The following is a 23,886-nucleotide window of genomic DNA, read 5'->3' as shown; positions in this document are numbered from 1 at the left end:
TTTTGGTCATGACATATTATTACAACACATGTGTATTACGAAATAATATCAATAATAATTATATCATATTTAATCACTTGTTTAATATTCACATTATTATCGTAGTTGTTGTAATTATTCACTCTATTATTTATTTATTTTTAAAGCAAGATAAAATCAATTAAATTTATTTAAATATTACAATCACTCTTTGGTCTAATTAGTGTCACATCCTCATCTCGTTCTTTTAAGTCAAGTATTCAAATTTTTTTATAGTATTGTGAATATAAATTTTTCTTTATTTAGCAGTATATCTTTTTATAATGTAATTATCAATAAACGATTTATTCCATGACAAATTAGATTCTATCTTCAGCCTTAACAGATTTCCAACACAACAATCATTAAACAATTTTTTCTTTGACCCGAGCAAATTGTTTCAACGTTGTTAAATTAGTTAAGAGTTATTGTCTGTAACTTGATATTAGAGACTATTACGGTAATTTCAGCAGAATTTAGGGACCATTCCATATAAATGAACAAATTGATCACGCTCATACTTGAGAAGTCGTAACCAATTAGCAAATAATTGGTGTTCTTACCCCATTGCAGAAACCCAGATTATGATTTATGACAGAAAAAAAAAAAGTTAATAATAAATTAATTGTTTATTGAAGATAATTAAGAAAGAATTTAATATTTTGTTGCTGCCTTTTTAATGTTTTTGAAGATTATTTAATGAGAGCGCAAGTAAACGGAGCAGCAGAAACAGGGAATCTAAAAACGTGCGGCTACGACGAGTCAACGATTGCTCCCGGCTTCCTCGGAATTTAGCTCGTGAGAAGAGTAAAAATCATTTTGGACAATCTTGACCATCCCAGATCCCCAGGTTACACAGTAGTTACACGCATAATATTAAAAAGAATGAGGTTATTTGAAGGGATTAAATTTTTTATGTTTATTTAAAAAATAAATTTATTATTAAAAATTAAAAATTTAAATATATTAAAATTACTCTTCATTGATTACTTTCTCTCCACTCTCACATTTAACAAATTAAACACTCAATTTCTTTATTTTTAATAACTTTCATGACTAATAAAAATTTGTTAATGTTCATTTTTAGATGGTAGGTTTTATTCTTCTTAGTTAGTGATACCAATTATTTACAACTAAAAGAATATATTTGAATGAATTAATAAGAATTTGTAAAATTGATAAAAGAAAGAAAAAAAAGTTAAATAAGCAATTTTAAAAAAATTATTAAAATAATAAAAAATTTTAATTAAAAAGAGATTGTAGAGAGAAAATTAGTGACTTCAAATAGTCTATTTTATTAAAAATTTAGAAAATCTCAATACATATATTTGTAATATAATTTAGAGATCTTCAAAATTTACTTTCACTAACAACTAGAGATAAATTTATTTTTATTCTATTTTTTTATGAAATTAACAAAGAAAGTGAGGAGAACTCAAAACTCGTTGAGGTAGTTTCCTCATATCATATCAATACTTATTTATATTACCACAAATAAATACAATAATTTATAATAAATTTATGAGAGAGATGAACCAATATACTTTGGGGGGGGGGGGGGGGGGGGGGGGGGGGGGGCTTCCGCCGGATATTGCGGTGGAGTAGGGGGGAAATTAAAATTATTTAGCAAAAAAATTAAAGCCGTACAAAATTATTCAATGTTACCTTTATCATTTCTGGAAAATGACGACATGAGCCAATTGGATACAGCATGAGTGATGCTAGTTGACGGAAAGCTCATAATAAAACCCGTAATTTCCTTTTCTACCAAACTTCCTAATTATTTGATCTTATTATTATTGATACTAGAGAAGATAATTAAATATAAGAATTCCATTAAGGATAGGTTGCATCAACTTGGGTTACATTTATTGTGGATTGCCATTGGTTGATGGTGTTTATTTGAGATTAGAAATCTTGACCAATTCATTTATACCATTAAGAAACCATTAGACTCCAAAGTCATGATAGATATAAAATGTCTGCTTGAAAATGCATGTAACTATAATTACTTGATTATCATATAAGATATTAGATATGAAATCTACTTTACATGATTGAAAAAAAATTATTTATTTGTTTTATATGCTTCAATCATTCGATGGAATGAATATTAAAATCTATACCTATGAAAGTGGTGTATATTATATTGGTTTATTCCTTTTGTTTCCTTTTATGTAGGGTGAGAGGAGAGTTAGTTAGATCGTTGTTAGCCCATGTTAGTCTTCAACACTAATTTTCTCCATTCGAGAGTTTTTGGTGATGATACCATCAAATCATTTTTCCAAGTTTTAATTATACACCCCTTAATACTTTTATCATGATCGTTAAATTTAAAATCATCATAAATGTCTGCTTAAAAGTTACAACAATCGATGGTATGTAATTTTATGGCAACAATTCGGTATCATCTAGGAATTTAAAATATTTGGATCCAAATCGTCAAAACTCCAGCTTTTTACAATCAAAAGTCCAATATATGGGCATTCGAATCCTCTCCTTGTGATGGAAAGACGGTTGATTTGCCACTATCAAAGGCCGTGGCTCGAGGCTTGAAATTAGAAGTAAAAACCTCCTTCCCAGCTTCCGCACGCTTAACTATACTTTCACAATATACATACACACAAGCATACTTTTTCTTTTTTTTTTTTCATTTTCTTTTGTGAAATTATACATACACACAAAATGTCAAAAGTATAAAGTTTCTAAAGCCCAATGGGCCTCCTGAAAATTTAGCTCACTATATGGGTCAATAAAATTGCAGAATCCCAGCCCATACAGCAATCATGCTTCGAAATTGAGCTAGTAAGCGGAACCGATAATTGTACCTATAACTATAAACGTGTCCATAGACTTTTTGGCGAATAATGATGAATGAATTCGAAGTTCTTGAGTAGCAATGCAAGTTCTTGGTTAGAGTCGAAACCAGAGAATTGAACCAGAGAGCAGATAAAGAACAAATACTGCCTACTTCCACACCATAAATATGCATTAAGCAAGCTTCCACTGATGAACAAATCTCTCAAACATAAAATTTTCTATTTCTCACCAAGTAATTAGAGAATCACGCGTGAAGAATAGATCCCAGATCACCAGCATATATATCACCTTTAACAACTTAATTAACTCTTGTAAACTGGGCACTGATTTGCGAGAACCCCATTTGGCTCCACAATTATAAAAGCTATGTGTCACAAGGTTATCAAAGGCTTAGGGAAAATTGAGATGTCTATATATAGAATATTATACTAAACATGTCAGAATTTTATTTGTGAAATGAAATTCAAACATCAATGTATATAGAAATTTGTATAACATGAAGCGTTCAGCATAAAACTTGAAATTTCATCAGCATAGAAATTTTCAGCTACATTGTAGGGAATCTCTTTACAAATTTGTTTGAAATCAGAGGATCAAAATCAACGATGGCTTGTTCGCGGCAAGTAAACTCATAGATCAAAAGAGGAATTTGAATCTCCAAGCAACAACCTAGCAAGTACCCACTTAACAACACATCTGTTGTTTTATTAAATTATTATTATCAGTTAATTAGACGGCCGCTTAGACTACTGATTATTATATACACTAAGCTGATGAAATCTTTGATTAGTTTATTATATCTGCCAAGGAGACTTTGACTAATCTAATAATGAAAAGAATCTGAAGCTTCCTAAAGGATTTCTTAAATTTGTAAATAATTATCTTACGTGAGAGAAACGAGACTAGGGCAACTTAAGAAGATGACTTTTAGAGTACCTTTTTTCCTCTTTTTATATAGTGAAAATGTGGATATGTATCTTTCCGATTTTATTAATTAATTTACATTGAACCTCTGGCTTACTCTTCCGAATTAAATATGAATTCGGGCAAAGACCTCTTCAGTTAATCCCCTAACTCAATGGTTATGTGAATATTAAATATTTTATTCCAAGTCTGCAAAGGATAACCTCGGTTTAATACAATTAACCTTGGGTCATTTCTGTCATTGCGATTATGGAACATTAGTTGACAATTCTCAAGACTTATGGTGTGTTTACTTGAGGGTTTAAGAAATGAGAATGAAACTCATGTTTACTTGGTAAAATGTAATTTGAGAATAAGAATGAAATATGTGGGTCTCATATAATTTGGGAATAAAAAATAAAAATTTCATTCCCATGGGGCCGTTGGAAATGAAATCTATGTTTATTTTTGTATCCCTCTAACTTTTTTCATATTTTCTAAATTACCCTCGTTCAAATAACAATTAATTTATTATTTTAAATGTCATTAATAATAATAATTATTATTATTAAATTTTATTATTTTAGTTATTATTATTATTTTTATTAATATTATCATTATTAACAATATTATCATTATTATTGTTGTTGTTGTTATTATTATTAAAAATAATAATAACAATAATAAATAATAACTAAAATAATAAAATTAAAAAAAATGGGTGAACGGTGGATATTTCCTCATTACTTAATTTCAATTTTATTTGTACCCTTGGATTATTTTGTCCTCAACACATTACTTAAATTACCTGAAGATGGTAAAAGTGACTGGATGATTTGGTAAAATATTTCATGACGCCACATGTGTCGGAATAACTTTTAATGTCAGACTTTTTCGTCAACGATTGGATCTCGATCATGTGTCGGAATAACGTCACCGGTTATGATGTAAATTACAAAAACCATGTAAAACAATGTAAAAATAAGTAATTAATTATATATTTTTTTCTTTTCCTTTAAAGATTGCACTGTCTTAAGCCGGTCAGCATTAAGTCTCTCACTGATCAACTTCGCTTGAAAACCAATCAAATCAGATGATGGCAAATTGACCATGATCTCACACGCCCACAACTTATTTCAGTAGAACTAGTTACTTAATCTAAACATAGCAAGCCCGCTTGGCCTAAATTTAGGATCCCTTTAACCCAAGATTATAGACTAGACAATGAATACAATGAATACATTTTCTCAAACATCAAGAAACCAAGTCCACGAGCATCTATTTTTAACCGCTCTAATTTTTCAGTCCATGGTAAATGGCAAGAATATGAGTAACGCAAGGCCGAAATCAAGCTTCCATAATTGGGGTTTCGATGTAGAAAATGATAAAAGAACAAAACTTCTGAAGAGATAACATGTTATTATAAAAAGTTCTCTCTATATTAGTATGCTCTACTTTTTTTATATAATTAATAAAATACTATTTTTTAGATATTCAATTTCTTCATTGTGAAATGAGATTCAAACATATATATAGAAAATTGTGTAACATGAAGTCTTTAATATTAAAATTGAAATTTCTTCTGCATAGAAATTTCCCCATACATTGCAGAGAATCTCTTTACAAATTTGTTTGAAATCAGAGGAATTAGGATCTATAAGCCACAACCTAGCATGTAGCAATTTAACAACATATATGTGGTTTGATTAAATTATCATTTTTTTAGTTAATTAGACTAATTATTACACTAAGCTGATGAAATCTTTGAGTTGTTTATTATATCCACCAAAGAGATTTTGACTAGTCTAATAATGAAAAGAATCTGAAGTTTCCTCGAGGTTTTGTCAAATTTGTGAAATTGTCAAATGAAAGAGACATGATACTATGACAACGTAAGAGGATGACTTTTAAAGGATCTTTTTGCTACTTAATAACGAAAAATGTGCTTCTGTACCTTTCCCCTTTTTTTAATTAAATTTACACTGAACCTCTAGCTTACTCTTCCGAATTAATTATGAAATTCGGGCATGAAAAGACTTCTTCAGCTAATCCTCTAACTTCTATATTAATGGTTCTGTCAATATTGAATAGGATCAAGATCCTTTCCTAAGTATTTTCTCTCATAATCCTCCTAAACTTTTAAGCATCTATTGACATATGTCATTAATGAAATTAAATAATTAAAATTTTGTTTTAATTAATTTTTACCTAAATAAACATCCAAAATCACGTTTGTCTCTTTTAAAACTTTTCCCCCAAACTCTTTCTCTCTCAACACACATCCTGCTTATAAAAAAGTATTCGCATTATTTCAATATTCATGATAATTAAACATTAAATTTTCCATATCTAATTTGAAAATATGCGGAAAATCAGACTCATATTTTTCATTAATTAAAATATATGAAATAGTCCAATGGTTCACAGATGATGGGAGCGTCACAGCCCGCCCTTGTGGGCTTAATGGGGTCCTTTAATCGACACGCATCCCATGGTGCTTTGCTGTTCATCTATACATGGACCAGTGCACAATTCTTGCTCGGTCATAGAGAAATTTTAGAATACCTATTATATATTATAATCAATTGATACATAACGCATGTAATTAAATTTAATATAACCACTATTTATTTAATTTTTTTAAAATAAACACATATATATTATAATATTATTTATTTATTGTATAAGTAGCTCTCCTATATTTTAAAATTTCTCCGAAAACTGACGTTTAAAGGAACTGTATTTGACTTTTGTTATTTCTCAATTAAATGACAATAACAATGTCTCTTTCGATCTTTATTGAATAACGTGACAAAATAAATACAATGGGAATAAATAATAATGGGAGGAAAAGACTTAACAAATAAAAAAAGGAGGACAAAAAAGGCCAATGAAGTTGAAGTCAATCGAAATTGCTTTTACTCTCTTAGTGCTGAAATAAATATATAAATGGAGGTTGAAGAAAATACGGGAGAAGAGTTAACACTCCTTAGATTCGCAAAATAAAAGAAAGAGGAATTTATAAAGTTTGAGTGGTAATACATAAATGGCTGTTCATAATGGTTTGGTTTTGTTGCATATCATTATGTTACTCTGCACGGTCGAAGCAGCAGCAGAGGCATTAGCGTGTCCAGATCGATGCGGGGATGTTGGCATCCAATACCCTTTCGGAATCGGAGCTGGGTGCTACTTTGATGAGAGCTTTGAAGTAGTCTGTAATAACTCTTCCGGCACTCCAAAAGCTATTCTTCAAAGAATCGGCCAGGAAATTTCCTCATATATATCTTACATCGGCCGCCCCATTATCGCAGTCAATATTTCTGTAAGAAAATGCTAAAGGCATTAACCTGACAGGCACTCCATTTTCCTTCTCACAAGGCATTAATAAGTTCCTGGCCATCGGTTGTGACAACTATGCCAATAACCAGCAGAATGATTCAATTTCAAGTAATTCAATTCTCACTGATGCTGGCGGTGAGTGCATATCTATTTGTACATGCAATCCTTCCGAGAGTAGTGGTTGCTGTGATATGGTATGTAACATTCCTCAGAATAGTAGTACTAAAGTTCTCGATGCGAATACATCGAACGTTTATTCTCGAAGTATTCCAGAGGGATGCACCTCTCTTTCTCTGGTTTACGCAGATTGGATTTTCTCACACTACCTGGAAACTCCCAGTGGTTTGAAGCATGAAAAAATGATTCCTGCTGTGTTGGAGTGGGGAAAATATAAAGGCGTTTGTTATGAAGATTATAATTCTCAAACTAAAGTGTGTAACAAGGATGATCGTTGTCTAATACAATTAAGCTCAGGTCATTTCTGTCGTTGTGATTACAGCAGAAATAGCGTCTACCAAGACTACTTTTGTGACGGCACAGACTTAAACCTTTTTGGAACATGAGTGCATAAAGAATTTCTTGGCGCAGTTTAATTTGATCTTCTGTTTTCTTTGGCTTTGTGCAGGTGACTTGATCTGTAATACCACAAGCGGACACAATTGCTCCAAATGTCCTGATGGTTATAATTATGACCCGGTTGGTTCTTATGGGTCTGTCCAAGAACCGGGATGCTCCCGCATGAGAACTAAGGATTCATTTCTCCGCAAAAAAACTCGGGTCAAATATGTTGTTATAGGTATATATTTCAACCCCTGTTATTTTCAAAATTTCCCAACTTGACTAAAAATAATTAAAATAGAACATTAACCTGACAGAATCAGCTCCCGAATTCGTTTTCTAATATGAGATAGGAATGTGAGCTTTTATAAATAATTCTTACATATTGCTAACCAAACCATAAGAGGGTGGATTCGATCTTTTGCCAGTTTCTTATAGAAAACCAACTAAAAATGATAGTATCAAAATGAAAATTATACTAGAAATTACCCATTCTTAGGATTTTCTGTTATTTGTACAAAAGAGATATAAAGTCTAGTATGGTAGAGTAATGATGCAATCACAAATATTTTTATACCAAAAAAAAAAGGAATTGTACAACTAAAGTTTTAATTATCATTAGTTAAATTAAAAATACAATAGGACCTCATGATAAATTTTTATGTTTTATATTTTTAATTAACCAGTCATATCCTACCACATCAATTTGTACAGTGTTATATTATTCGTACAAGTGTTTGTGACTTTATAATTATTCTGTGAGACTTTTTTCTCTCTTAGAACTTATTCATATTTTATCCATGCTCCTAAAATACAACAACAGAATAAATACACTGCTAGAAGATAAATGCGACATTTTCACACACAATTGTTTATATAAGAGTTTTGCAAATTAAAACTAGTTAAATATTTATCTGTTAATAATGTGATTTACTTTTCAATAATGTTTTTTTTTCCTAATCACTTTTTGAACATCAAGGATGAAACGAGGTAGTCTCTGGACTGAAACGTAGCCAAATAAGTTTGAAGAGGGACCATTTTTCCCCATATTGTATTTGGAAACATTTCTTCTTTTATCATTTTCCGCTTTGTCATTTCGATTCTAAGATTGTATTTGAGTGGTGTAGGTTGCACTAGTGGTGGGCTGGGAATGTTTCTACTCATTGGAGCATGGTGGCTGTTCAAGTTCGTCAAAAGAAGAAGGGAAATCAAGCTCAAGCGAAAATACTTCAAGAGGAATGGGGGATTATTACTGCAACAAGAGTTGGCTTCCACTGAAGGTACTATTGAGAAAACAAAATTGTTCACTTCAAAGGAATTGGAAAAGGCGACCGATAACTTCGACTTGAATCGAATCCTTGGCCAAGGAGGTCAAGGTACTGTCTACAAAGGAATGTTAATAGATTGAAAAATCGTAGCCGTTAAAAAGTCCAAAGTAATTGATGAGAGCAAGGTGGAGGAATTTATCAATGAGGTAGTTATTTTATCTCAAATTAACCACAGAAATGTTGTTAAGCTGCTAGGTTGTTGCTTGGAGACAGAAGTTCCTCTATTAGTGTATGAGTTTATTCCCAACGGAACTCTCTTTCAATACATACACGATCAAAATGAGGATTTTCCAATAACTTGGGAAATACGATTGCGAATTGCCATCGAAGTTTCAGGTGCTCTATCCTACCTGCATTCGGCTGCTTCTATACCTATTTATCATCGAGATATCAAGTCTACAAATATACTTTTGGATGATAAATATCGTGCCAAAGTTTCAGATTTTGGGGCTTCAAGGTCTATGGCAGTTGATCAAACACATATGACTACTCAAGTCCACGGCACCTTTGGATACCTAGATCCTGAGTATTTTCGATCGAGTCAATTTACTGATAAAAGTGACGTTTATAGCTTTGGAGTAGTTCTTACTGAGCTCTTGACTGGGGAAAAACCAATTCGTTTTACCATATTGGAAGAAGACAAAAGTTTAGCGGCATATTTTCTATGTGCAATGAAAGAGGAAAGATTATTTGAAATCCTTGATGCTCGGGTCATGAAACAGGGAGGCAAGGATGAGATAATAACAGTTGCTAAACTTGCAAAGAGATGTTTGAACCTTAATGGGAAAAAGAGGCCTACAATGAGAGAAGTGGCAAGTGAATTAGCAGGAATTAAGGCATGGAATGGAGCTTCAAATGTAATAGAAGAAGGCCTTGAAGAGATTGATTGTGCTCTCGGTGACATATATATAGTTGCAAATTCTGAAACTAATGGATCCATCAACGAGTCCTTTTTGGATGATGTTACTGTTTCAGTGGATGCTAATCCTTTAATTAAAAGCAATTGGTGAAGGGATTCGATACTATGCACCTGATATTTCAAGTTTTACATTTGAAATTTTAAAGCTTGTTGTGAGAACTTTCAAATTTAGCGTTTGTGACTGTGATTTTACATGCATGCATATATATATTAGTCAAACTCAGTATAGGAGGTCTCCAATTGTGTTTATAAGTTTTCGATCTTTATGTCAGTGACTGAAACATTAAATTAATGGATGTATGTTCATTCCCGATGGTTATGAAATAAAATGAAGTATAGTTCCATATGTTTTTTGAATTATTCAATAAATAAAATTGTGAGACTTCCGAAATATATTCTAGTTATTGTATACTTCAATTTTTTTTTTCTTCAGAAACCATATGCTCATAAATAGTTAAAAAGAAAAATCTCTACATAATAGTATTAACCTTGTCTGAAATCCTAGATAATTTCTACTATATATAATCGTATTTAAACAAAATTTTCAAGTAGTTTTGATCTTCTTTTATAAATCGAGTGTGTCAACATCATATTCAGGATTGTTGTGAATGTCTTGAATCTTTTAGGACAAAACCAACATGTTGGTCTGTAAAATTTTTTTCATCCGTTCATAAGATTGTGTACTAGGGATCGATGCATATCATCTCATTTGAGAACACTTATGTTTTTACTGTGTTTGGTTGTGAATAAATTGAAATTGATTAACATCCATTAATAACTGAAATTGACATGTTGGGGAAAAGACGAAATAGTCGATTCCATTGTAAAAGCTCTGATTTGGGAAACTTAAGGTAAGTTCAAATTTAATTGCAACTTTAACAAGTTTATTAGAACCGTTTTGTCCTCAACCCATTAGTTGAAAATAGTAAAACTGTAAAAGTGACTGAAAATTTTGGTAAAAGATTCCATGACGTCATCACTTGTTTTGACCTCGCGGTCGTAGTTTAGTTCTGCCTTCAATCATAAATCTTGAAAACTCGTATTCAAGTGATGAAATTCACGTTTTCAAAAAAAAAAGTGATGAAATTCACATAATATTACTAAATGTGAAAAGTTAGATAAATGAAAAGCGCCTGTCTAGGACCCAAAAATCTCACTGAAGTGGCAAGAATGCAGGGTCTTAAACCGGCCAGCACCAAGCCTCTTATCTCATCAACTTTGCACCAAAACAAAAATAATATGTGAGAACTTGAATGAATGCTCACGAACTTAGTGATGGCGCCAGAAGCCACTACGTATATAGCTCAGCAGTTGGGATTTTATTTTAGTAGAACTAAATTTAGGATTTCTTTAACCCAAGATCATAAACTGAACAATGCCTATGTTTTCTCTTTGCAAACCTCAAGAAACCCAACTCTAAGAGGATCTTTTTTTAACCACACTGATTTTTATTCAGTCCGTTTTTATAGACGACGTGAATATGAGCAACACAAGGCCGAAAATCAAGCTTCAATAATTTGGGTTTCAATGTAGAATGACGAAGCAGAAAGTGGTAAAAGAACAAAACTTCTGAATAGATAACATTTTATTGATAAAAAGTTATCTGCACTATGCTCTACATCTTTTTTTTTTAAGCATCTTTTTTCGTTAATCGGTCGTTAGTTTTGACGGCCAACACGTGCTTCATCTTGGTACGTTCCATTAACACACAAGTAAACGTAGGAATTTTGAGCGTCCACTAGTACCAAGCTCACAAGTTAGCTTTTCGACAAAGTCTCTCTCCGGTTTTCTCTGAAAACGAAAGGAATGAGAGTGAGTAGTGGGGTCTTTATGACTCACTGAGTCGCTCCCTGGTGGGTGGTTTTAGTTATTATATTTCCAGTGTCCATCTCAGTTCATTAACTCCATTTTCTCTAGTCAAAATCTTTTATTATCCATCAACCTTTGCAACCAACCTTAACTACGGTAAATTCACATCACTTTACAATGGACACAGAGGAGTTAATAAAGAAATGCAGAGCCATTAGACTGACAGAGGAAGCAGAAGAGAGAGTAATATTCAAAAGCAAGATGAAAAAGAAATGAGAAAAGATCGTAGCAAGATGTTTGATTGGCAAGGTTGTCCTAAACAGAGGAGTCAACGCTGAAGGATTAAAAACAACTATGCAGCAAGTATGGAGAACGATGAGAGAGGTGAAGATAGAAAGTCTTGGGGATAATATGTTCATGTTCAAGTTCAACGCTGAAGAGGACAGAAAAAGAATTATGGCGGGAGGTCCATGGCATTTCAACAGAGCACTCATAGTACTCAAGGAACCAAGTGGAATATGGGACATCACAAAACAAGCATTCACACATGCTTCATTCTGGGTACAAATCTTCAATGTACCCATAATGTGCATGGAAAAGGAGACCCTTGTGGAGCTAGGTGAGGCAATAGGCATAGTGGAGGAAGTAACAACGGATGAGGCGGGGGAATGCATGGGGAACATAGCTCGATTAAGGATAAAGGTGGATATCACAAAGTCTCTGAAGAAATGATAGTCCTGAATGAAGAGAATGATGGGGGAGAGAGCAATAGAGATGAAGAGGAGACGGAAGGAGAAACGGAGAACATAGGAGATCGTGACAGACCGAAAGTTGAGGTACATATGCCGGTGGTGTACGAAAGGTTACCGGACTTTTGTTATTGCTGTGGAATTATTGGTCACCAATACAGAGAGTGCATCAAATACAAAAACCAGCCCTAAGATAAACTGGAGTATGGCCCCCATCTCAAAGCCGCCACAATAGCTGAGAAGAAGAAACAAGATAAAGAAAAAAATCGATGGAAGTCAGAAAACTTCAACAGTAATGGAAATGATGCTGAATAAACAGCAAGGAAGGAAAACCAGACAGAGTCAACAGTAGGGAAGCATAACACAAACCACCCAAACCCGGAAACAATTGCAACCCGCCACCATTCGGGCGAGGAGGTGAATCGGGTTAGAAACCCCGAGACTGATGAGATGGTAGTTGATACTCATTTAATGCTAAGGGCGCTTAACCCAAAACGTCCAGAAAGTAGCTGTACAAAGAATTTGGAATTAGCTACTGAGGTCACATCTCTTAGGAAGGCGAGCAATAAGGAAGAAAAAGAAAAAGAAGGAGATAAAAGGCGGGAAACCGAATCTAGGTTTGAAAAGGGGGAAATGATAGAGGTAACAGAAGTATGGGAAAACGACAAAAAGGGGAGTGCAAAAGTAAAGAAGTTGGGCTCGGATGAAATAAAAAATTTAGCCCAAAAACAAACAAACCAGGGAGAGTCTAGCACTGAGAACAAAGAAAGAGGGAAGGAAGTAAGCTTAAAGCCCAAGATTCGCAAATAGAAGCTACAAGGCCGAGAAGTGGACAGTGAAAAAGAGGTGAAAGGAAAGACCATGAGGGCTAAAAGACTAGCCAGTGAACTAAACATGGAGAGCCCAAAAGCTAAGAAGAATAAAGGAGGCAGCCCATACAGGAATGAATCTTTTCAACGAAGACATGACTCACAAAAGGAAACTGATAAGGGGAAAGATCAGGCAAAGGGAACAGGTACAGAAGCAGGGGATGAAGCAATGCAAGTAACTCAATCGGCGGTGGCTGAAATTCAGCACCGCCGACAGATATGAAGATTATAAGCTGGAACGTTCAGGGTTTGGGGAAGTCCCGAACGTTCCGAGAAGCTCAGAAACTTCTCCAAGAGCTTAGACCTCAGATTTTATTTCTTAGCGAAACAAAAATGATGGCTAAGCAAATGGAAGCCAAAAGGAGAATGTTGAAGTTCGACAATTGCCTGGTAGTAGATAAATGTGGATTGGGAGGCGGTATAACATTGTTATGGACTTTGGATGTCAACTTGGAAGTAAAGTTGTACAGTAAGCACCATATAGACGCTGTTATTCACAATGAAAATGGGAGCGCATGGAGATGCACAGGCGTCTATGGTCAACCTGAATCAGAGCAAAAAAAGCATACTTGGTCGCTGTTAAGAAGGCTAGCAGGTATGTCAACCTTGCCATGGCTCTGTTTTGGGGATTTTAACGAAATCCTTAACTTGAATGAAAAAGTGGGGGGAAATGAGAGGAACCCAAGTAGGGTGCTCGAATTTAGGCAAGCTGTAAGGGATTGTAGGTTGATTAACTTGGGTCTAAAGGGTTATCTTTTTACTTGGTCAAATAGAAGGTTCGGTCCTTAGTTGATTGATGAGCGCTTGGATATAATCTCCTGGAGCTCCGACCACAGCCCCATATTGATGGAATTAATTAGGAAAGAAACGGGGCCAAGATACAAAAGAAGAACTTTTCGAAGAGTGCACTACGAAGATATGTAGAGCGGGTATGAGAAATGCAGAGAGATAGTCCAGCAAGAATGGCAGAAAAAGAGTAGATGGAATGAAGAGAATCCGGTTGAGTTGTTCAATAAGAAGGGAAAAGAATCTTTAAGTGAGCTTCAGCTGTGGAGCAAAAAGGAGTTTGGAGGAAGGCAGAAACAATTGGAGCAACTTCAGAAGAAGCTGAAATCAATCCGGCATAGCTTTAGCAATTACAATTGTGGAGATGAATTGAAGAAAACTGAAAATTAGATTGATAACATTCTTCAAGATGAGGAAATTTTTTGGAAACAAAGGTCAAGAGCATATTAGTTGAAAGAAGGGGACAAAAACACAAAATTCTTCCACGCAAAAGCTTCAGCTAGGAGAAAAAAGAATAGAATCGGGGGGATTCTTAATGAGCAGGGGAAGTGGACAGAGGACAGCAACGAAGTAGAAAGGATCTTTTGTGAACACTTTACAAAGCTCTTCACAACAACAGCCCCTAATGCAGAGCAAATGGAAGCAGCGCTTAAAGATACGAGCGCAAAAGTTAACGAGGAGATGAACTTCCAGCTTGATGCTCCATTTATGGAAGAAGAAATAGCTGAAGCGCTGGCTCAGATGTGCCCCACAAAAGCGCTTGGTCTCAATGGATTACCTGCCGCTTTTTTCCAAAAGTACTGGAGGTCAGTAAAAGAGGGAGTGATCACCACTTGTTTACACATACTTAACGAGAAAGGTAATCTAGCCCCCCTTAATCACACCTTTATAACTTTAATTCCAAAAACCACGAAGCCTAACTCAGTGAGTGATTTTCGACCTATAAGTCTTTGTAATGTCATTTATAGAATTATTGCTAAATCAATGGCTAATAGGTTGAAGCATATCCTTGATAAAATTGTGTCTCCAAACCAAAGTGCGTTCATACCAAATCGTCTTATTACAGATAACATAATCATTGGTTATAAATGTCTGAATAAGATAAGGCAGGGAAAGGGAAAAAAGAACGGGATGATAACCCTAAAATTAGACGTAAGTAAAGTATATGATCGGGGGGAATGGAACTTTTTTAGGTGTGCAATGCAGAAGTTAGGTTTTTCATCTAATTGGATTGAGCTGACAATGAACTGTATCACTACTCCCTCCTTCTCAGTATTGATAAATGGGGTGCCAAAGGATCAAATTCATCCTTAAAGGGGATTGAGGCAGGGCTGTCCTCTATCACCATATTTATTTCTTTTATGTGCAGAAGTCTTCTCCAACATGTTGATTCAAGCTGACCAAAATCAGATCATCCATGGCCTGAGGTTCAACAGCAGCTTGTCAATTTCCCACTTGCTATTCGCGGATGATAGCTTAGTGTTTTCAAGAGCAACAAAAGAAGACTGCAGTAACTTAAACTGCATCTTTGATCGTTATGGATCAGCGTCAGGGCAGATTTTTAACTATGAGAAGTCAAGCATGCTCTTTAGCAGCAATGTGTATAATAGACAAGTTGAGATCATTAAGGGGATTTTTCAACTCAAGGTTGTTTCAAAGCATGAAAAATACCTTGGGTTACCATCTATGGTAGGGAGAAGAAATATAAGCTTCTTCAATGAGACAAAGTTGCGGATTTGGAACAAGCTATCAAGTTGGCAAAATAAACTCTTCTCAAGTGGGGGTCAAAAAGTTCTCATTAAGGCAGTGGCTCAAGCGGTTTCGGCATATGCAATGAGTGTGTTCAAGCTTCCTGCAAGCATTTGCGAAGACATTCAAAAGGCAGTTGCGAGGTTTTGGTGGGGCTCTACATCAGATCGCCGAGGCATTCATTGCGCTAAATGGGAGAAAATTTGTCAAGCAAAGATGAGAGGAGGAATGGGTTTATGAGATTTTACAAATTTCAACCAAGCATTGATCGCGAAGCAAGGGTGGAGGATTATCCAGCATCTGGAATCTTTAATGGCAAGAGTGCTAAAGGCAAAGTACTTCAAACAATCCAGTTTCATGGAAGCAAAATTAGGATCAAGACCATCTTTTGTCTGGAGAAGCATTCATGGGGTTGGCAGATTTTGTAGAAAGGCTTAAGGTGGAAAATTGGCTCTGGAAACCAAGTGTGTATTTACAAGAGCAATTGGTTGCCAAGACCGGAAACTTTTAAACCATTCTCTCTTCCAACATTGGATATCCAAGCAGTAGTTGCTGACTTGATTGATGAGAACCAGAACTGGAAGAAGGAAATGATATACCAGCACTTTATGAAAGAAGATGCAGCCATGATCATTCGAATTCAACTCCCAAAGACTCTAAAGCCTGACCAGTACTTGGGGCACTATGATAAATATGGACGATATTCTGTCAAAAGTGGATATCAGATCGCTTTGAAGCTGAAGTTCCCAGACATCTCGTATAGCTCAGACAGCTCGTTAAGCCAATGGAATGTTATCTGGGCTGCTGAATTACCATAAAAAATTAAGATTTTCATGTGGAGAGCAGTGAAGAATTTCTTGCCAACAGCTTCTAATCTATGGAGAAGGAAGATTGTGGGGATCCCTATTTGTCAAAGATGTGGAGTGAAAATGAGGATGTGATTCATGCATTACTGGATTGCAAAGCAGCCAAAAAAGTGTGGAGGAATACTGATTGTGCAGAGGAAATCGAGAAGTTGGTTCAGCAAGATTTAATGGCAGTGCTGGTAGAAATTCAGAGGAAAAAGGTAAAAATGAGCTGGAGTTGATAGTTGTTCTGTGCTGGACCATTTGGTACTCACAGAATCTTTTCATCTTTGAGAATAAGAGAGAAGATTCACAGTTATCAATTGCCAGAGTTGATGCAAATCTGGATTCATTTAGAAGAATTAAAAAGCCATCTTTAAAAAGTCTGAAAAAGCAGCAAAGGAATAGAAAGCAAGTCTGGAACCCTCCCCCCAGTGGCTGGTTTAAAATTAACGTGGATGCAGCAATGAATGTAAAAGACCAAATAGTTGGGCTGGGTGTGATTATACGAAATTCTAATGGAGAGGTAGTGGCAACTGCAGTCCAAAGATCTTGGTTTCAACTCAGCAGTACTCACATGGAAGCTGAAGCTGTCATCCTGGGTATCAAGAGTGCTCAGAGAGCAGGGGTCTCCCCAATGATCATAGAAACAGACTCGCAAGAAGTGGTAGACTTAACATTGAGTAAGAAAGTCAGCATAACAGAAACCTCTTGGATAATTGCAGATATCCAAGAAAGCATCCAGAGTTTGAATCAGTTTTCAATTCAATATATACCAAGAGAATGTAATGCCACAGCCCATTCTTTAGCCAAAAAAGCTTTAGAGTTTGAAAACCCTGTATTTTGGGAGGGATCATTCCCTCTGCGAATTGTGTCCTTATTTGCCAGTTTCAATCAATGAAAGCTATATTTTCATTTCAAAAAAAAAAAAAAAAAACGTAGGAACTTTGAGCGATGTCCATAATTTCATGATCATTTACGAAACCAGTTAGGTTGAAGTTGGAGGACAATTACTGACATGTTTCGTTGTGTAGCCATGAAAGCCAACTTGTTTCATCTATCGATCGACATATCTTTATTTAAGATTATTATTTGAAGAGCAGATCGTTCAGCGTCAAGGTGTAACTTTTACTTGGGGACTTCAATCCATTATGGTCATTTTTTTAATTTCATTTAACACACTCTTAATCCACTCCCATGGTACACATATCACAAGTCCTCCCTTGCAGTGAACTTGCTTGGCAACTTTCGTCTGTTGAAAATTCAAGTTACACTGACAAAATTCCTATTTCTTGTACAAAGAAACATAGTTAAATTCCATTTTCCAGTGGGAAATCTTTCCATTCGACAAAAGTGAATAAAATGCACAGTTTCGTCAACATTATTTAGAAGTTATAGAGACTAAGCGAAGCAGGCTGAAGCAGATCAGCAATGCCAAATCAGCAAAGCAAAGGTTGTTAAGAAGAATGACAGCTCAGCATCGGTAGTTAAGATTGATGCTAACACACCAATTGTATGTAACTAAATGGTGCTAGATTAGTAGTTAACAAATACATATTAGTTACAAGTTGTTATCATCAAGTGAGCATGTAAAAATATGTAGGTGTAACTGATTGAGAATCTTAATGAAAGTTCTGGAATTTACAATTACATTTTCTCTGAGATTTTTTCTCAAGCCAAACAACTTTCCTTAGTTTCTTCACCAATATATATATATATAGCCCGCTGAGGCAGACAACTCACTGTCTTTCTTTCTCTATAAAATAAAAATACAAACTTTTTTTTCTCATTCTCCAGATGCCTTTTCGAATATTTGAACGCAAATCAGGTCAAATTTTCAATCTTTACTTATGCATCGTACATTTTCAAACATTCCCATCTGCATTTATGCATTCATTTGTTCTTGCATTGTATTTTTTTAGTTTTCTTTAGCTGACATATCGATTATCAACGAGTTTGTTGATGTGGGTTTGTGTGTGTTAGCTGAATGAGTTCTCTGATTGATGAGAAAATGTAGGGAATTTGGAGAGATAATGAAATTTGTCTTCTGTTTTTTGGTAAGTTGTTGGAAAAATTCAAGAAAGTGAGGTTGATTCAGGTGAGTAAAATGTTTTTTTTTTTAATTTTGTGAATTGGGTGATTTTATTTTATTTTTTGACGTAATGACGTTTTTATTTTTGGTAAAATTCTGTTTGTTTAGCTTGATTTGGGATTGATGTGTTTTTCTTTTTCTTTTTAAATTCATTTCCCATTTCTGCATATGTGATTGATTGTTTTATATTTCTGTGAAGAAAGTTTAGGTCTTGAAATCTGAAGTTAAGCTCCTAAATTTTGAATATTTTTTTTTTAATTTTCCACGTTAAGAAATTGAAAGTTAATGCATTATATTAGTATTAGTTTTGTTTGTTGTGGTTTTTCCAAATTTAATTACTAGTCTTTGTGTCCTCAAATTTTTTTACTTTTGTCTCTAACAATGTGAAGTCAACTTTGGTATTAATGTGATTTCTCGAAGCTAATAAGAGATTTGACTTGGTCCTTTAGTTAATATGAACTCAATGGGAAATTCACAAAAATTGTCATAATATTTTTATATTTTTTAAATTTAACCCCTCAAATTTTTTTCTATCATAACTAGTCAAATACTAAAATTTTGGACCAAATTGGCCTCACCATTTTCATCAAATTTTCAAACAATGTCACTCTTACAATATTCAATACTCTCAACAAACCTTAACACTCTCAACACCCTTAAAAAACCTCAACACTCTCAATAAATCTCAACATTCTCAACATAAAAAAAGTATAAAATCATCAATTGGAGAGCATTTCAAACGTTATTCTATGTTCTTACACAAATATGAAATTTTAATGTATTAAGTCTACGGTTTTAAGTTCAAAATTGATGTAGATTTTGTTGTAAATGTTATTATTTTTCATTTATAAAGTAATATAATTTGTTAAAGTAATTAGATTTGAGTTGAGAAATCAAAAAATCATTGAAAACAGCAAAAGTTTAAGTTAGAAACAAAACCTGTCACCCAGCCTATCGTACAAAATTACAGCATGTGCGACGATACTTTTTGGAGGTCATAACTTAGGCTACATGTGTCCGTTTTTTGCGTATAATATACCATTTCGAAGCTTACAACGAGACAAATCAAACTCAAACACTTTTCACTGGTCTCCCCCATTAACAAACCAAAAATTTGCATCAATTTAAGAGCGACAAACACCTATTGCACATAAAGTTGCCTGTTGTGCACATTCTCTATTTGTGCGACATCCATGTAAAATGTGTTGCATATTTATTTTATCATATTTTGTAGCATGTATATGTGACATATTGAACATATTAGAGGAATAAGAAAATAATCATATGGAAGAAATGATATTCATAAATAGATGATAACCTCAACTTGATCGCATTAACCTAAATGAAAAAGAAAAGCTTGCTTAATTAGTTCGCTTCAAATTAAAAGTATCCATTCGTGTCAATAAGTCACATAGAAATTAGCTACGCTAAGGTATGTTAATCCAATTAGAACGAAATTATCTAAACATGAAAAACCTTTATCCAGTGTTAGTGCCTTCAAGAAACTTAAGAATCAATTTACAATGATTCATTACATGTGCTTTGAGTCCTAGCCACTATAACTCTGTTTACCTTCATCCAAGTATAAAGTTAACATATCAGCAGACTACCACCCAAAAATTAATAAATAAAACTACAGATTTAACTAAGAAATGATGATCTGACCTTTAATTTAGTTTACGTAATAATTCAGTTAAGTGAATCCAAGGAGATTAACACAATACAATTCAAAGCATTAATTTTCCAATTTGATAAACAAAATTAAAATCTCAATTGAGGCTAAAATAGCGATTTGACCTTTAACGATAGCATCTGGACCTCACACATGATTTGTCCATCGTGATGGAGTTCAAGCGAACCGATCTGACCATAATCCCTTTTATTTGGTGAATTTACGGCAGTCGAAGATCAAATTAGCGGAAGAAAACAAAACTTCAGCTAACAAGAAATCTTGAGAAGTCGAAGCGAGAGGGGCGGTGTGCACTCAAGTAGGGTGAGCAAAATGTAGAGATCTAAGGCGAGCCTTGTGAGCTTGTGGCATAGTGGCATGCCGGATGTTTTGCATAATGTAGATCGTTAGGGTTTCGTATGGTATGGGTCTTAGAATTTGAGCAATGGTGTTAGGATTTCTTATGGCATGGACCCTTGAATTTTAGGGCTCGAAGAAGAGAATTTTTAGAGGTATGAAGAAGAAGAAGGATATCGCCAGAGAGATGAGGCAGCTGGCCATGGATTTAGGAGTTAGGGAATTTTATGTTTATATTGATTTAGGGTTTTTTGCTTTTGCTTTTATATTGTTGTTTTCTATATTAATTTAATTTGATAATTTCAGCATGTTCAACACAAACTAATTTATGAATTTGGCTTGGTGGTTTGTTGGTTGAACCTAAAGCACTTTAGTTTTGAGGTCCTAGGTTCGAGTCGCAACTAAAACAAAAATAGGTTTTTTTTTTTTTACTGATACTTTAGTGTCGAAGATTTCTGATGTTTAATCTACAAACACCATAGAATCATTAATTTTGACACTTGTTTGTTAAACACGGAAAATGGTCCAAATATATGTAACTACTGATACTTTTTTGAAAAGTGTCACAAGACAAGTATCAATAAAAGCTATTTTTCTAGTAGTGTCTTGGCCAAGGAGGCCAAGGCACTATCTACCAATGAATGTTGGTAGACGATAAAATTGTTGATGTTAAAAAATCTAAAATAATAGATGAGAATAAAGTTGAGGAATTCATCAATGAGGTGGTAATCTTATCTCAAATTAACCACAGAAATATTGTTAAGCTACTAGGTTGTTGCTTAGAGACCGAAGTTCCTCTTTTAATATATGAATTCATTCCTAATGGAACTCTCTTTGAATACATACATCATTAAAATGAGGAATTTCCAATCACATGGGAAATGCGATTGCGTATTGCTGCAGACGTGTTAGGTGCACTATCTTATTTACATTCAGCATCTTCGATGCCTATTTATCATCGAGATATCAAGTCTACAAATATACTTTTGGATGATAAATATCGCACTAAAGTTTCAAATTTTGGGACTTCAAGAATTATGACAGATGATCAAACACATATAACTACTCAAGTCCATGGCACCTTTGGATATTTAGATCCCGAGTACTTTTAGTCAAGTCAATTTACATATAAATGATGTTTATAGCTTTGGAGTAGTTCTTGCTGAACTCTTAACAGGAGAAAGATCGATTCATTTGACCTACTCTGAAGAAGATAAAATTTCAGCAGCTTATTTTCTATGTGCAATGAAAGAGGGTCGTCTTTTTGAAATTCTTGATGTGCATGTCTTGATGGAGGGTGGCAAAGATGAGATTATAACAGTTACTAAACTTGCAAAAAGATGCTTTAACCTTAATAGCAAGAAGATACCTACAATGAGAGAAGTGGCCATCGAATTAGCGGGGATTAGGGCATGTAATGGAGTTTCAAACATTGTTCAAGAAAGTGTTGAAGATATTGATTGTGTGGATGGTGGCATAGCCGAAAGTTCTTATCTCGATGCATGTTTCACTGACTCATCTACTGGCAGTGATAGCGTCACTATCTCAATGATGTCAATTCTCTAATTTTAAGCAAATTGGTGGAGAAATTCACTACAATCTGGCTGAATAAATTAGGGTGCTTTGGGTATTGTTTTCTAAATAATATTTTTATATTTGTCTTATATAGAAATGTTATAATATAGAAATAATTAGTTTTTTGTAAATATGAAATTGCATTTAACAGTTACTTTTTTTTATGCAATATTTCAAAATAAAAATAGTAAAAATATATTTAGTATTTAGTAACATGTTTGAAAATAGGATGAAGCTATAGTGCCCGGGGTGCACAATACCTTTGTTTTTGGTAAATTACTTTGCAGTTCCTCTTGTTTGTTGAAAGATAAAAAAAGTAGAAGCTTTGTAATTTTAATATGGGTTATTATCATTTTACTACTTAAAAAATTGTCAAATATCAAATAATTACAATAAGTATTGTCTTATATCATTTTCCTACTATATCTTTATAAAAATATCATTTTACTACTTTTCCGTTACAACTGTTAGTTGACTAACAAAATACCAATTTTACCCTTCATGATTAAAAAAAAGATTCATTAAAAAAATAATAAGACAAATTTATTTTGTAAATAAGCTTCATTTTCATCATTCAAACAAAAAGAATTATGTTGGTATTTTATATCCATTTTAATAAAGATATTACAAATTTATTTTGTAAATAAGTTTCAAGTAATTTTTTTTAATCATAAAGGGTGAAATTGGTATTTTGTTAGTCAACTAACGGTTGTAACGGAAAAGTAATAAAATGATATTTTTATAAAGATATAGTATGAAAATGATAGGAGATAATACTTGTTGTAGTCATTTGATATTTGATAATTTTTTAAGTAGTCAAATGATAATAACCCTTTTAATATATAAGTCCAATATATTTCTGCTATTTACACTTAGAGTATATTTTTATTATTTATATTTGAATACTAAACCATAGTTGATTATTATGAAATTTTTTAACATTGTCATTTGGTCATATTATTATTGATAAATTAAAATTAAAATTATTTATTATTAACCAAATAGATTTTATACTGTTTTTAAAAATTGTTTAGTATTATTGATAAATTAATATATTTTTATTATATATTTAAATTATTTATTATAGATTAAATTGGTATTATATTGTTTCCAAAAAATTAAAAAAAGATTTTAATGTATAAAAAAGAGTTTTTACAAGTTATTACCCTTATATTGTCACTAATTTTAATAATAAATTAGGTCAATTGATCAAACTATAAAATTTAAAAATAATCTAAAATTATGTGTCAAATCTTTGACTATTTTACTTTTTTGAAAAACAATAGGGATATCAATGTTAAAAACCAAAGAGAATATATCCATGCCGTTGAAGCAAGTCCTACTTTAGATCTAGAGGGCAATTTATACATCCATGCATTTGACTCATATGCACCAGGTGTGTGGTAGTTGGACCCCAGAAAATAATATTATTGCATCTATTATGAGGACATGAAAATTAAACTATATTTGCTTTTGTATATCTGAATTATTGTATTATATT

General features: G+C 33.5%; 1 pseudogene; it reads left to right on the top strand.

Annotated features, from left to right (window-relative positions):
• The first annotated feature begins 6,787 nt into the window (after nt 1-6,787).
• Nucleotides 6,788-9,976, top strand: LOC127898775 (wall-associated receptor kinase-like 10; annotated as a pseudogene).
• Nucleotides 9,977-23,886: the final 13,910 nt, after the last annotated feature.

The sequence above is a fragment of the Citrus sinensis genome, chromosome 7 (genome assembly GCF_022201045.2).
Source record: "Citrus sinensis cultivar Valencia sweet orange chromosome 7, DVS_A1.0, whole genome shotgun sequence".
Lineage (NCBI taxonomy): Eukaryota > Viridiplantae > Streptophyta > Magnoliopsida > Sapindales > Rutaceae > Citrus > Citrus sinensis.
Note: the sequence above shows the minus strand (reverse complement) of the source record. Positions and strands in the feature narration are given on the sequence as shown.